Consider the following 16646-nt stretch of genomic DNA (forward strand, 5'->3'; position numbering starts at 1 on the left):
ATGTCAAAGAGAGGCAAAAACCTGTATCAGTTACCGATTATGCAGACATGAAATGGTAAACCATTGTAAATGCCAGTGTCTTTATTTAATAGGGAAAACTGATTTATGTTGATGCTCAGAGGACTCAACTACAAGTGTTTTATGTACTCAGACTGGCCATCATCCTTTGCTTAAGAGCTGCATTGTTTAAAACCCACCTCCAGACCAAGTCTGTTTCTTGCCTTTCTTATCTTCACACTGTAGCCAAACATCTGTTGCCTCAACTTGTAGCCTTCTGTTCATCCAGTAAGTTAGGGGTGTTTGCTTGCCTCTCCCACAGGCTTTCTCTCATAGGTGTGACCTCCTACCCAATGGAAAGTCTGATTCGTCTACCTCCCCTAGTTAGTATGAAGTCACTAGTCCCATTTGGACCAGTTTTGCCCTCATACTGTCTTGTGGACAGCCAGGGCCTGGGGAGCATTCCACTGTCCCATTCTGGACTTCCTTTCCACTCATCTCCTGGAGAGGAATCAAGATGTTCAAGGTATAGCACCCTCAGTTCTTGTGGCGCTTAAGGCCCTTCTGAACATACCTTGAAGGGTCACCAGGCTGGTGAACAGCATCATCCAGACTGTTCTCTCAGGAAACCTGAGCTGAGAACACATTTACTGTGGCCAAACTCAAGGTGTCCTCTGTGTTTCAGTACCATTACTGCAGTTGAGAATCAGTGGGTCAGGAGAAAGTTTTGAAAATTAATACCTCCTTTTGCATAATCTGAGGACATCTTTTTCATGATCTCCAAGGATACCTCAGAGCAGTATAATTAGTTGCCCACATAAGTATTTTTTAACATTTGTGGGTGGTGATGATGACGTACTTAAGCAACAGTACATAAATATAGAATCTATGTGTGTCACAGTGGGGATGCAAATCGGCCTACCTTGAAGGAACTCTAAAGGCCAGAGAGACAGCTAAAATAGCTTAGTTACCTTAGATTTGAGTGTCCCCAAATCTCATTTGAAAACCATCTTCTGGAGTGAGTCAAGCAGTTTAGTCTAAGTTAAAATCTTGAGTTTTGTAATAGGTCTGGATTTTTATTTACCACTATTTACTAGCTGAGTGAACTTAACATGGATTACCTTTGAGCTTGATCTGTCACATGACAAGAATGCTGCCTACCTCAAAAGGCCATGAAAGTTAAATGAAATAATATATCAGCACAATGCCTGGCACACAGTAAACACTCAGTACATGGTAGACATTGTTTATTGGATTATCTGTTACCTCTTTGGCTTATTTCACCTTCCAAAAAGAACCTTATTTCCACATTTGGTGAGCATCCATATTTACTGACTGTAGTACTTAAGTATGCTGAGAGGATAAGAAAGGCTTTCTATCTTAAGGAGAACCATCGCAAGTATTAATAGAGATACTTAAGGAGTATTGAAGTGAAGTGAAGTCGCTCAGTTGTGTCCAACTCTTTGCAACCTCGTGGACTGTAGCCTACCAGGCTCCTTTGTCCATGGGATTCTCCAGGCAAGAATACTGGAGTGGGTTGCCATTTCCTTCTCCAGGGGATCTTCCCGACCCAGGGGTCGAACCCAGGTCTCTCGCATTGCAGGCAGACGCTTTAACCTCTGAGCCATATTAGGACAACACAAGTACTGGATTGTAAGGACAGTGACTTCATTATACTCCCATTCTATTCTCCAAGGCTTAGCACTGTGCCTGGGATATGCAATCAATCTGTTCAGATGAATAAAAGAGGAGTTTCCATTAGGGAGATTAACCAGAACAGTATTCAGTTAAGTAGTAGAATGAAATTTCTTAGAGCACCTCCAGGGCCAGGCTAAACTAATTCACTGCCGCATGACGGTGAAAAGCCATCAAAACTCTGAATGGTGTGTAGTTTGTACAGATTTATGTTTTAGATGTCTGGTGGCAGTTTGGATTAGAGGTAGAAATCGTATTTAGAGATGATGGACTATTTATTAGGTGGTAGCTAAATGCCAGGCCCTGAGGTAGGTGTAGGAGGTTAAATATTGAAAAAGACATGAGCAGATTTGAGATCTGAGGTTTACCACTTAGGAGACTATACTAACAGTGAGATGTTGAAGACCTGGAAAACACCTTTGGAAAGAAAGAAATGAATGTGGGAAAGAACTAGTACTTACTGACTGGATAGGGGAAGAGGAAAAAGGAGGAACCAAGGCTATGACTGAATCATGGACAAAAATATGGTCTCAGAGATAGGATTTTGAGTGAGGAAATGGGAGGGCATTCAAGAACAAGGAGTCCAGTTGTCAGGATTGATTTTTTAAATTGAAACTTAGGAAAGAGGTTAGAATTCATTTGTGGGTCAGTTGCAGGGTGTTGCAGGTTTAAATCATGAGGGTGGATGAGAAATTGGGAGAGAGAGTAGAAAGGACTGAAGGAGTGGGGAGTGAGTCTTGAATGAATTTTCATGATTGAGAGGCGGGAGGAGGAAACAGGCAGAGGAAAGAAAAGAACAGCCAGAAAGGTAGAAAAACCAGAAAATAGTCACAGAAGCCAGTAGAGATGAAAGTTTGATAAGGGAGAGAATGGAAGTGCTGAAGGTTAAGCTATTTAGGTCAGATGGGAAGACACCAGAAAGCTAGGAAGAAAACAAATTCCCTTAGGCTGAAGTAGAAAATTTGGATTAACTAGTAACTGTAGGTGATGATGAAAAAATTTGTTAAGAGGCTCTGGGATAGGTTTTTATTTGGGGTGAAGTGTTAGTCAACCAGTCATGTCTGACTCTTTGTGACCCCATGGACTGTAGCCCACCAGGCTCCTCTGTCCATGGACTTCTCCAGGCAAGGAGAAGTGGGTTGCCACTCCCTTCTCCAGAGGATCTTTCCAGGAGTCAAACCCAGGTCTCCTGCATTGTAGGTAGATTCTGTTTGGGGGTGGGTAGGTGTTTGAGTAAACTCCGGGGGTTGGTGATGGACAGGGAGGCCTGGCGTGCTGCAATTCATGGGGTCGCAAAGAGTTGGACACGACTGAGTGAACTGAACTGAACTGAACTGAAGTGTAATTTAGATCTATTTTTCTTAAAGTCAAAAAGATAGTATGTGAAAGTTCATAAAAAATAATAGTGTGCTTTTATCCCCAGAGACAACCACTATCAACTCTTTTTTTTTTTTTCATTTATTTTTATTAGTTGGAGGCTAATTACTTTACAATATTGTAGTGGTTTTTGCCATACTTTGACATGAATCAGCCATGGATTTACATGTGTTCCCCATCCTGAACCCCCCTCCCACCTCCCTCCCCATCCCATCCCTCTGGGTCATCCCAGTGCACCAGCCCTGACACTTGTCTCATGCATCCATGCTGGACTGGCGATCTGTTTCACACTTGATAATAGACATGTTTCAATGCTATTCTCTCAGATCATCCCACCCTCGCCTTCTCCCACAGAGTCCAAAAGTCTGTTCTATACATTTGTGTCTCTTTTTCTGTCTTGCATATAGGGTTATCATTACCATCTTTCTAAATTCCATATATATGTGTTAGTATGCTGTATTGGTATTTATCTTTCTGGCTTCACTCTGTATAATGAGCTCCAGTTTCATCCATCTCATTAGAACTGATTCAAATATATTCTTTTTAATGGCTGAGTAATATTCCATTGTGTATATGTACCACAGCTTTCTTATCCATTCATCTGCCAAGGCACATCTAGGTTGCTTCTGTATCCTGGCTATTATAAACAGTGCTGCGATGAACATTGGGGTACATGTGTCTCTTTCAGTTCTGGTTTCCTCGGTGTGTATGCCCAGGAGTGGAATTGCTGGGTCATATGGCAGTTCTATTTCCAGTTTTTTAACAAATCTCCACATTGTTCTCCACAGTGGCTGTACTAGTTTGCATTCCCACCAACAGTGTAAGAGGGTTCCCTTTTCTCTGCACCCTCTCCAGCATTTATTGCTTATAGACTTTTGGATAGCAGCCATTCTGACTGGCATGTAATGGCACCTCATTGAGGTTTTGATTTGCATTTCTCTGATAATGAGTGATGTTGAGCATCTTTTCATGTGTTTGTTAGCCATCTGTATGTCTTCTTTGGAGAAATGTCTGTTTAGATCTTTGGCCCATTTTTTGATTGGCTCATTTATTTTTCTGGAATTGAGCTGCAGGAGTTGCTTGTATATTTTTGAGATTAATCCTTTGTCTGTTGCTTCGTTTGCTATTCTTTTCTCCCATTCTGAAGGCTGTCTTTTCACCTTGCTTATAGTTTCCTTTGTTGTGCAAAAGCTTTTAAGTTTCATTAGGTCCCATTTGTTTATTTTTGCTTTTATTTCCAATATTCTGGGAGGTGGGTCATAGAGGATCTTGCTGTGATTTAATGTCAGCGAGTGTTTTGCCTATATTCTTCTCTAGGAGTTTTATAGTTTCTGGTCTTACATTTAGATCTTTAATCCATTTTGAGTTTATTTTTGTGTATGGTGTTAGAAAGTGTTCTAGTTTCATTCTTTTACAAGTGGTTGACCTGTTTTCCCAGCACCACTTGTTAAAGAGGTGGTCTTTTTTCCATTGTATATCCTTGCCTCCTTTGTCGAAGATAAGGTGTCCATAGGTTCGTGGATTTATCTCTGGGCTTTCTATTTTGTTCCATTGATTCTATATTTCTGTCTTTGTGCCAGTACCATACTGTCTTGATGACTGCGGCTTTGTAGTGGAGCCTGAAGTCAGGCAGGCTCATTCCTCCAGTTCCATTCTTCTTTCTCAAGATTGCTTTGGCTGTTTGAGGTTTTTTGTATTTCCATACAAATTGTGAAATTGTTTGTTCTAGTTTTGTGAAAAATACTGTTGGTAGCTTGATAGGGATTGCATTGAATCTATAGATTGGTTTGGGTAGTATAGTCATTTTCACAATATTGATTCTTCCAATCCATGAACACGGTATATTTCTCCATCTATTTGTGTCCTCTTTGATTTCTTTTCATCAGTGTTTTATAGTTTTCTATATATAGGTCTTTTGTTTCTTTAGGTAGATATACTCCTAAGTATTTTATTCTTTTTGTTGCAGTGGTGAATGGAATTGTTTCCTTAATTTCTCTTTTTGTTTTCTCATTGTTAGTATATAGGAATGCAAGGGATTTCTGTGTGTTGATTTTATATCCTGCAACTTTACTATATTCATTGAGTAGCTCTAGTAATTTTCTGGTAGAGTCTTGAGGGTTTTCTATGTAGAGGATCATGTCGTCTGCAAACAGTGAGAGTTTTACTTCTTCTTTTCCTATCTGGATTCCTTTTACTTCTTTTTCTGCTCTGATTGCTGTGGCCAAAACTTCCAAAACTATGTTGAATAGTAGTGGTGAGAGTGGGCACCCTTGTCTTGTTCCTGACTTTAGGGGAAATGCTCTCAATTTTCACCATTGAGGATAATGTTTGCTGTGGGTTTGTCATATATAGCTTTTATTATGTTGAGGTATGTTCCTTCTATTCCTTTTTTCTGGAGAGTTTTTACATTAATGGATGTTGAATTTTGTCAAAGGCTTTTTCTGCATCTATTGAGATAATCACATGTTTTGTATCTTTCAATTTGTTAATGTGGTGTATTACATTGATTGATTTGCAGATGCTGAAGAATCCTTGCATCCCTGGGATGAAGCCCACTTGGTCATGATGTATAATCTTTTTAATATGTTGTTGGATTCTGTTTGCTAGAATTTTGTTAAGGATTTTTGTATCTATGTTCATCAGTGATATTGGTCTGTAGTTTCCTTTTTTTGTGGCATCTTTGTCTGGTTTTGGAATTAGGGTGATGGTGACCTTATAGAATGATTTTGGAAGTTTACCTTCTTCTGCAATTTTCTGGAAGAGTTTGAGTAAGATAGGTGTTAGCTCTTCTCTAAATTTTTGGTAGAATTCAGCTGTGAAGCCATCTGGTCCTGGGCTTTTGTTTGCTGGAAGATTTCTGATTACAGTTTTGATTTCCATGCTTGTGATGGCTCTGTTAAGATCTTCTATTCCTTCCTGGTTCAGTTTTGGAAAGTTATCCTTTTCTAAGAATTTGTCCATTTCTTCCAAGTTGTCCATTTTATTGGCATATACACTGTCAACTCTTTGAGGTGTTTTGCCACATTCCTAACCAGAGCCCTAAGACTGCCACTTCTTGATGATAAAGTTTAGACATTGTCTACTGACTTTGTGTTACAGAAAATGAGGGTATAGTTCTCTTAAACCTCTACCCTTCTCTGCATCTTTCAAAAATCATTATATCACAAATTTTATTTTTACATAATTTGAATTCTGTAAATGTTATTTATTACAGAGCCAAATTGTGAGCTATAGTTGTGCTTCCTTTTGTGAAATTTCATGTTCCTGGAGATGATGATTATCTTGAACAGGCAGAGTTTTCCATATCCATATCTTTATCAGATCTCTCATAGACCTTCAGAAAGATGATCCGTCAATTCCATTTCACCCCCTAGAGATCTTTCTGAGCCCTCTATCATTTGCTTTCTTCACAACTAATTACCCTTTTGAGTCCTTTTTCATTCTAGAATTTCTTTTTCCACTTCCCCATATTAATTTTCTCATTTTCTGGGTCCCATTTTATCCTCTGTACTGATTCACTTTCTTGGTTTACTGAAGCACCTTTTTTTTTTTTTTTTTTGAGTCATTGTGTGTCAAACTGAGTATTCTTTCCTCGTGTTTAACTGGTAGTTTGGTTGGGTATAGAATTCTAACTAGAACGTAATTTACAGGTTTGAAGACGGCTCCCTTGTCTGGGAATAGGAGGAAGTCATATATAAAGTTGAAGTTGGAGTGCACATATTTAGGCTGTGCTAAAGCCTGGTGACTCAGTGGTAAAGAATCTGCCTGCAGTGCAAAAGATGGTAGTTCCATCCCTGGGTTGGGAAGATCCCCTGGAGGAGGGCCTGGCAATCCACTCCAGTATTCTTGTTGGGAAAAATCTATGAACAGAGGAGCCTGGCTGGCTATGATCCGTGGGGTCGTGAAGAGTAGGACACGACTGAAACGACTGCACACATGCACACAAAGTAGTAACAAAGCAGGGGAACCTACACGCAGGAAATGTGCAGAGATGAGAGGGCTTGCCACCCCGAAAAGATTAAGGCAGTAACACGGGTTCTGTTAGTTTTCTGGTTGCTGATTCCGGAACTCATGAGGGCTTGCTGTACTTATTATTATTCCCTGCCCCCCAAATCTGTGACAATTTGAGTGGGTTTCTGTTTCTTTTTTTTTAATAGTTTTTTTTTTTTTTTTCTGATGAACGTTCTTAAGATTTATTCTTTTTTTAAAAAAAAACAAAAATTTTTGTTGTGCTGGGTCTTTGTTGCTGCATGTGGGCTTTCCCTGGCTGTGATGAGCAGGGCTACTCTTTTTTTTTTTCCTTTTCTTCGGGGCTACTCTTGATTGTGGTGCACAGGCTTCTCATTGTGGCTTCTTGTTGCAAAGCACAGGCTCTAGGCACACCAGCTTCAGTAGTTGCAGCACACAGGCTCAGTAGTTGCAGCTTGCAGGCTCTAGATTGTGGGCTCAGTAGTTGATGCACATGGACTTAGTTGCTCTGCAGCATGTAGGATCTGCCTGGACCAAGGATCAAACCCATGTTCCCTGCATTGGCAGGTGGATTCCTAGCCACTGTGCCACTAGGCAAGTCCAGGTTTCTATTTCTTATGACTAAATGCTCTTCAAGACACCTATCCATTTATAAATTAAAGACCAAATGAGATACCTTTGTTTCCATGCTTTGAGGAAAGGCAGTATTTGCCAATGGGAGTGATGGCAAAGGATCTAAGTAGTGGGAAGGAGTCTTTTTCCAAGGTTACCGCCTAGCCAGGACCTGAAATAACTACTTCTGTCTCTAACTGTTGACCCTGCTCACTATCCCATCTGGTGGCATTGGGATGATATCAGAAGCTCACCTATGACTCACATAGACAAAAATGGCCCTGAAGGTGGATATCCAGCTTGCGGCTTCTGGCACAACATTGGTAGGTCTCACTGTCCAGTGGAATGGCTTGGTTTATGGTGAATACCAACTGAGATTATACTTCACTAATACCATCTCTCCCAGGATCCTATTTAAGTCTCAGTTGCTTCAAGCTTGTCTCAGGGGAACAATCTCAAAACTTGTCCTTGCACAAAAAACACTATTCCCACCTCAGTCTCTTCTTTCTTAAGCCTTACAGTTGCTTTCCCTCCTGGGAAGTTGAGCTGAGGGTGTGCATTCATTCTGGAATAGGAAGGAAAGTGTTAGCCGTGGAAGACAGGTGTATACATGGTTATCTAAATCCACTCACATAAAAATGTTGAGGCAGAGATGGGGCTGCTCCCTAGACACTGAATACCACCCTATTAGAAGAGTAACCTACAGACTATACCTGTATCTGAGGGAGGTCTGCAATCCCAGTTCTTCATTCATTCTGAAGTGGTTTATATTTTATTTCTGTTCTTCAACTTGAACTTCTATAGGCCCTTTAACTATTAAAAAGTTCTTTTGTATATATTTATGGTATAGGCCTAGAGACTGGTATTATTTTTCCCATTTTACAGATAAACTGAGGCACAGAGTAGTTAAGTGGTTGCTAAAGTTGACAAATACTGGAGTATCTGGATATCAAACCTGGATTTTATAAATTTATAGTATATAAGAGCCTAAGGGCCAGATTACCAGGCTTTTTTGCAACATATAGCAGAGGCAGATGTCTGATGGGAAGGGCAATAGTATTAGTTCTTAAAAAAAAAAAGAAACATTAACTGTATTTTTCACCCTTTCATTAGTGTCATGAAAAATGGGTCCTTTTCTTCCCCACCAGAAAAAAAAAAAAATCATGGGTCCCATCCCTCATGAACCCAGGATTCTCCCTGATGACTGTCTCTGCTCTGGGGATCTTTCGATGGGCTGTGATCACCATGAAGCTAGATGTCCACAATTGCCAGAAGAATGGGTAGGGCACAGCAGCCTCTCCATCAGCATGTTGCATGTTGTCAGCAGCCCCAGGAATAGCAGATGTTGGCTCTGCTGGTGTCCTTGGCCTCGCTTTTCCTGAAAGCACAAGGGGATCTCCTACGCTAGGCCTGACAGAGATCCAAGACCATCTCCCTGCTTCCAGCAGCAACCTCACTTGGTTAGTCTGATGTAGGTTTCCTAAACCCTACCTTGTACATGCATTATTTTGCTAACGATGAATCTGTAGAAATGGCATTGCTGGTCAAAGGGTATATGTATTTGCAATTTTGAGAAAGTTGCCATATTGTCCTCCACAGAGGTTGCACTAGCATACCTTTCCACCAGCAACATACGAAATGTTTCCTCATACCCATGCCAACAACATGATGATAATTTGAGAAGTGAGAAATGGTCTTCATACAGTTCCAATTTACAGTTATCTTATCATGACCTAGGTTAAACACATTTTATATGTTCAAGAGACATTTGTTTATCCCTTTCTGTGAAATTGTTCATCTCCTACAGGGTTGATGTCCTTGGTCCATCCATGTTACTGTAAATGGCGTTATTTCATCCTTTTTAATGCCTGAATAATATTCCATTGTGTATACATATGACATTTTCTTTATCCATTCCTCTGTCGACGGACATCTAGGTTGCTTCCAGTGACACTGATTTTATTTCATCCAAGAGCGTGATGTTCCTTACCGTTTTTAAAAGTCTTGTGTTTTGATATGTGTGTCTGTCAGTCATGTTTAGAAGTTTTTAAAATAAAGGTCTTGTCCATTTCTTAAGTTTGTTTCTTAGTATTTTATATTTTATGTCACTATTGAAAATGTTATGTTTTTCCCATTGTATCCTTTATGTTTGTCATTTTAATTTTGTTATCATTCATTATATCTTTTATCTCTTCAGTGTTTTTCACACCTAAAAGACCAATGATGATTATATATTAATTTCATACCCAGTTACTGTCTCTTACTCAATTCTATTGTTTTTAATAATTTTTCAGTTGATTCTCTTGGATTTTCTAGTCATATAATCATCTTACGTGTAAACAGTGATAATTGCTTCATTTTCTATTTTTATATTTCTGATTTCTTTTTCCTGTCTAATTGTGTTGGCTGATATCTTCAGAAAATATTAAATAATAGTGGTGATAATGAGTCCTGTCTTTTTCCTTAGTTTAATGGGGGATTCTTCAATTGTTTCCTTATTAAGCATTGTGCTAGCTATTTTATTATGTTAAGGAATATATGTTTATTTCTATTTTATTGAATTTTTAAGATATCAAGAATAAATATTGAATACTTTATTAATTGCCTTTAACCAAAAAAAAGTTCATTTGTACCATTTTTATTTTTAGATTCCACATACAAGTGATATCATATGGTATTTGTTTTTCTCTGTGTTGACTTAAAAAAAATATACAATTGTGACAGTTGTGAGTTTACTTTATTTGGGGCAAAATGAGGACTGCAACCCAGGAAATTGCACCTCAGATAGCTCTTTGAGAACTACTCTATAAAGAGGCAGGGGGGAAGAGGCAGGGAAAATAAGTTATTTTGGTGAAGAGAATACATGCAATCAAGCACATGTTTTTCCGGAAGATTTCCGCTTGTCTCGTGAAGGTTTCTGCTAGTCATGAAGAATAGCTGTCACCATGAAGGATTTTAGTGCATTCCTAGATCTGAGGAGATACAAGAATTGGACTCATAAAATCGACTCCTGAAAATATCTTACTATCTGTTAAATAGTTAGGAAGACCAGTTTTTCCTTGAGTCTACAGTGTCTCATTTCTGTTCTCCTCCCTGAACCCCTTTCAGGGGGTGTTGAAAATCAGCAGCTGTAGCAGCACATGATTTAATCCTTGTAGAGGTAAATGGCAAGTACCAATTTGTGGTTGACATCTGTCTGACTTACTTCATTCAGTATGACAATCTCCAGATTCATCTGCACTGCTGCAAATGGCATTGTTTTTTTTTTAAATTACTGTAATATTTCATTGTATATATGTACCACATCTTCTATCCACTCCTCTGTCAGTGGACATTTAAGTTGCTTCCATGTCTTGGCTTTTGCAAACAGTGCTACCATGAACATTGAGTTGCATGTGTCTTTTTGAAGTATGTTTTTCTCCAGATATATGCCTGGGAGTGGGATTACTGGATCATATGGTAGTTCAGTATTTCATGTTTTAAGGACTTTTCATACTGTTGTCCATAACAATTGTACCAATTTATATTCCCACCAACCGTGTAGGAGGGTTCCCTTTACTCCACACCCTCTCCAGCACTTATTTTTGTAGATTTTTTCATGATGGCCATTCTGACTGGTGTGGGTGATACCTCATTGTGGTTTTGATTTGCATTTCTCTACTAATTAGTAACATTGAGCATCTTTTCATGTGCTTTTTGGCCATCTGTATGTCTTCCTTGGAGAAATGTCTATTTAGATTTTCCATCCATTTTTTGATTGGGTGTTTTGTTTGTTTTTTATATTAAGCTATGGCATCTGGTCCCATCACCTCATGGGAAATGGATGGGGAGACAGTGGAAACAGTGTCAGACTTTATTTTTAGGGGGCTCCAAAATCACTGCAGATGGTGACTGCAGCCATGAAATTCAAAGACGCTTACCCCTTGGAAGGAAAGTTATGACCAACCTAGATAGCATATTAAAAAGCAGAGACATTACTTTGCCAACAAAGGTTCGTCTGGTCAAGGCTATGGTTTTTCCAGTGGTCCTGTATGGATGTGAGAGTTGGACTGTGAAGAAAGCTGAGCGCTGAGAAATTGATGCTTTTGAACTGTGGTGTTGGAGAAGACTCTTGAGAGTCCCTTGGACTGCGAGGAGATCCAACCAGTCCATCCTAAAGGAGATAAGTCCTGGGTGTTCATTGGAAGGACTGATGCTGAAGCTGAAACTCCAGTACTTTGGCCACCTCATGCGAAGAGTTGACTCATTGGAAAAGACCCTGACGCTGGGAGGGATTGGGGGCAGGAGGAGAAGGGGACAACAGAGAATGAGATGGCTGGATGGCATCACCAACTCGATGGACATGAGTTTGAATAGACTCCGGGAGTTGGTGATGGACTGGGAGGCCTGGTGTGCTGTGATTCATGGGGTCGCAAAGAGTCGGACACGACTGAATGACTGAACTGAACTGATGTGAGTTGTTTGTATATTTTGGAGATGAATCTCTTGTCAGTCACATCATTTACAAATATTTTCTTTCATTCTATACATTGTCTTTTCATGTTGTTTATGGTTTCCTGATTTCAACTCTTGATGAATGTTTGCTTGGCTTGTCTCAGGTCCTCCCCTGAACTTTATTTCCTCATTTGTAAGTGAGGAGGCTGCCTACTTCTAAATATTGAAAGAATAAACACACAGATTTGAACCTGGCTTTCTCCCCAGTTGAAAGATTTCAGTGACTCCATGTGGTGGGTGTTTGTCATTCTTGTGGCTACTCAATAGTATCTTTTGATGGGACCAGCTGCTCCTCCTTTCTTCCCTCATTATCTCCCTGTGAAAGTGTTGGTAGAAGGCAGAGCCCTGATTTCCTTCCAGGAGCCCAAAAGACCAGATACACCTTTTCCCCACCCTCTGAAAGATGGAATTGGACTAATAGGATGTTCCCATCAGGTCTTTGGCTCTTGAGGCTATGCTGAAAAAATGAGGTGACAGTGGAATAATACATACTGGCAAGATTTCTTCCAAGTCTAGTACCTGCTCACTGTCCTACCCTTATCATGATGTTGTAGCCAAGTTCAGTTTAGTTCAGTCACTCAGTCATGTCCGACTCTTGGCGACCCCATGGACTGCAGCACACCAGGCCTGTCTGTCCATCACCAACTCCTGGAGTTTACCCAAACTCATGTCCATTAAGTCCGTGATGCCATCCAACCATCTCATCCTCTGTTGTCCCCTTCAATACCCCGGAAATATTTTACAGCTGCATATTTCTATCTGTAATGTTTACTTCTCCAGAGATACTTTCCTTTCTTTCTTTGCCTGTAAACTCTTAATTATCCTTTAAATTTCAGACCATGTCCCTAAGGGGGTGGGGAACACAATAAAATAAAGATAAACTAGTTGAATAAAAGGAAAAAGAAAGTGAAAATTAGGAATAAAAATAATCATAAATATCAAAGGAATTAAAAATTATAAAGGGTATTTTTCTAGCATTGTATGCTGACAAGTTAGAAAAACAGAAATAAATTTCTATAAAATACAAATAACCAAAACTGAGTCAAAAAGAAAGAAAAAACCTAAAAGGCCAAATAACCATGGGAAAAATTGGGAGTATTATTTGGTACTATCTTTTCAGAAAGCACTACTTTGGATTCTGATGCTATTCAAATTGGCAGCATAGAAGAAGGAAGAAATCTCATTTCTTTTTACTAATACCTTTCTTGGTGGCTTAGACAGTAAAGAATCCACCTGTAATGCAGGAGACCTGGGTTTGATTCCTGGGTGGTGAATATCCCCTGGAGAAGGAAATTGCAACCCATTCCAGTATTCTTGCCTGAAGGATTCCATGGATAGAGGAGCCTTGCAGGCTACAATCCATGGGATTGCAAAGAGCTGGACACAATTGAGTAACTAACACTTTGACTTCTCACTTTCTAATCCTAAAAGAAAGCATATAAAGGTCTACAGGCCAATCTCACTTATTCATGTGAAAGTACTAAATATTCACCTGGAAATGCAAAAGAAAAAAAATAACAAACCAATTCAGCAGGATATTAAAAATGTAATGTTGTTAGTCATTCACTTATGACTCTTTGGGACCCTATGGACTATAGTCCACCAGGCTCCTCTGTCCATAGAATTCTCCAGGCAAGAATACTGGAGTGGGTAGCCATTCCCTTCTGGAGAGGATCTTCCTGAACCCAGGGATCAAAGTTGGGCCCACCTTGCAGGTGGATTCTTTACTACTGAGCCACCAAGAAAGCCCGTTGGGTCTCATTACCAAGCATTATCTGATTGGAAAAGAAAGATAAAAAGGACCAGTGATTCTTTCCACCAAAGGATGTGGTTAAGTCCAGCAGCTTGTGTCCAACTCTTGATCCCAAAATTTACTTCTGTGACAAGTAAGTTTCTTAGGCTCCTGGGACAGGCACTACACTAAGTCCTCAATAAATGAATATCTTTGACAAACCTGTACACCTATGATGTGTCAGGCAACATAGGGCACAGAAAGATAACTAAAATGCAAAGACAAACTATTTTAGTGGTTAAATGCAGCCTGTAGAATTAGGACAGGTTTGTGATCTAGCTTGGACAATTATCAGCTGTATAATGTTGGGCAAGTTTTTAAACCTTTCTGAAAATCAGTTTATTGATCTATAAAATGGTGATGATAATATTCTCTTCCCAGATTTGTTGTCTGGGTTAAACAAAGCAACCTGTGTAAACCATATATTATAGCACCTGGCATAGAGTAAGGGCTCAAAAAATGTTAACCATGATTATGTTTTTAATGGTTCCTCACATATTTGAGACAATTTACAGTGTCTCAAGCACATACACATACATGACTGGTGTTTAGTTCTTTTTTGTTAACTTTACATTTAAAGAATTTAAAAAGTTTTGGCTGTGCTGGGTCTTTGTTGCTTTATGTGGGCTTTCTCTAGTTGTGATGTGTGGGCTTCTCATTGTGGTGGCTTCTTTTGTTGCTGAGCACCGGCTCTAGGGTGTACAGGCTTTGGTAGTTGTGGCGAAGGGGCTTAGTTGCTCCGCAGCCTGTGGAATCTTCTTGAACCAGGAGTTGAACCCATGCCCCATGCGTTGGCAGGTGGGTTCTTAGCCTCTTAGACCACCAGGGAAGACCTGTGTTTGGTTCTTATCAAACACTGAGGTATTATGGTTATTTAAAAATTTGTCATTTGAGCTAAAGCACATGGAGGCTTAGAGAGGCATTGTGACCACTTTAAAATCACAGCTTCTAAGTAGGGGAGCAAGGATTCTAACTCCTAAATTATGAGGTCTTTCTCTTGGAATTTTATTTGCTTCTTTTCTCCCACCCATCCAGCCATTCAGGAACAGCTGCAACACAAGGGACTGATAACAATAATAAGGTTGTAAAGTGTATCAAGGAATAGGGATGGAGAAATTCTAGATGAGGGATCTGGAAAGGCTTCAAGGTGACAGTGGAATTAGGCCTTGATAGATGTTTGCTGGTGCCTTATGGGTGGTGAGTGGACTGGGGGAGATTTGGCTTCCAGACCTGGCTCTGCATTGGGCTTTCCTCATGACTCAGTGGTAAAGAACCTGCCTGCCAATGCAGGAGACACAGGTTCGATCCCTGGGTTGGGAAGATCCCCTGGAGAAGAAAATGGCAACCTACTGCAGTATTCTTGCCTGGGACAGGGAGAATACTGTCCCCTCCCCTCCCACAGACAGGGGAGCCTGGGAGGCTACCCTCCGTGAGGCCGCAAAAGAGTCCGACAGGACTTAATGAATAAACAACCTGGCTTTGCACTAGCTAGCTGTGAGATACTGAGGTCATATCCCTTTTCCAGGCACGTTCCCTAAGGGACTGGTGCAGCGGGACAGGAGGGGGCAGTGCAGGGACTGCTTCCAAGAAGAGAGCGGCAGACAAGTCTGGCAGGCTTGCCGGAGGTGATACAAGAGTCACCGGGCTTCGTGGTGCCTAGGGCCGAGCTGGAGCAGAGCGTGTAAGTCTGTCATGGGCCGTTATGGAGGGCTGTGGGGAGGCGGTGTCCATGGGACAAGGATGCTCTTGGAATAAGTCACCTTGGTGCTTGTGAGCATCCTGGTGTGATGCAGGCAGAGCCCTGCTGTTTCTGCACTCTGACCGCTAGAGGGCGCTGCCTTCCGGTTGAAGCCTTCCTGAGCCCAGGCTTTGGCCCCCTGAGCCGGGCGCGGGGTGGAGCTTGCGGGTTCACCCGGGAAAACCTAAACTAGGGGCAGAGGTCTAGGGTAGGGATATGCAATTCCGGGCCTGATGGGTCCTGGGGTCACAGCCTGTACTAGAGTTGCAGCTGGCACTAAATAGCAGGAAAAGTGGTGGGGCGGGAAGTCTGGGGACATTCTGGGTCCACCACATGTGTGGGGCAAGTCTTATCTCCCTCACAGAGCAGAACGGGCAAAGACATGGATGCTGACTAGGTTGGCACCAGACTGGCACCCTCACCTTTTGGCCTTTTCCCGGGGTTTCCTGAACTCCCTTGGCTGCCTAGGGCCTGTGGACTCTCAGCGTGGAGTGACCTCAGCCGCAGCCAGAGGGCATGGACTCCTTTCCCTGACCTTTTCAAATGGGAGATGGCTGAGTCCTGGTTTCAGATGCAAGCTTCCTGTGATGGAAGGCACGTTCCTAAATCAGGCTCACATTTCTCTTGTGTTTCAAGCTGCATAATGGACATGTGATGATTAAATGGCATGTGAAGCTGTACCCGAGGTTTTCTGGGACATGTGGACTGTTACTGGTGGGGACAAGATTGTAAGGAAGAGACTCCATTCTCTCCTCTCCCAAAGCCCAGACCTAGCCTCTCAGAGGAGCTGGAAGGTTAGCAATCCACTTCACAAACACCTCTGTTTGCAGATCTCCCACAACATTGAAAATAGTGCTTGAGACCCAGAGACAGGATTTCATCAGTCACCACAACTTCCTTAGGGTAGAGGCAGAGTTGTCAGTCAGCCAAAGTTCAGTCAGGAGACCCTTGGATCACTTGTCTGCTTTCTCA

This window comes from Dama dama, chromosome 20 (assembly GCF_033118175.1).
Source record: "Dama dama isolate Ldn47 chromosome 20, ASM3311817v1, whole genome shotgun sequence".
In the NCBI taxonomy this organism is placed as follows: domain Eukaryota; kingdom Metazoa; phylum Chordata; class Mammalia; order Artiodactyla; family Cervidae; genus Dama; species Dama dama.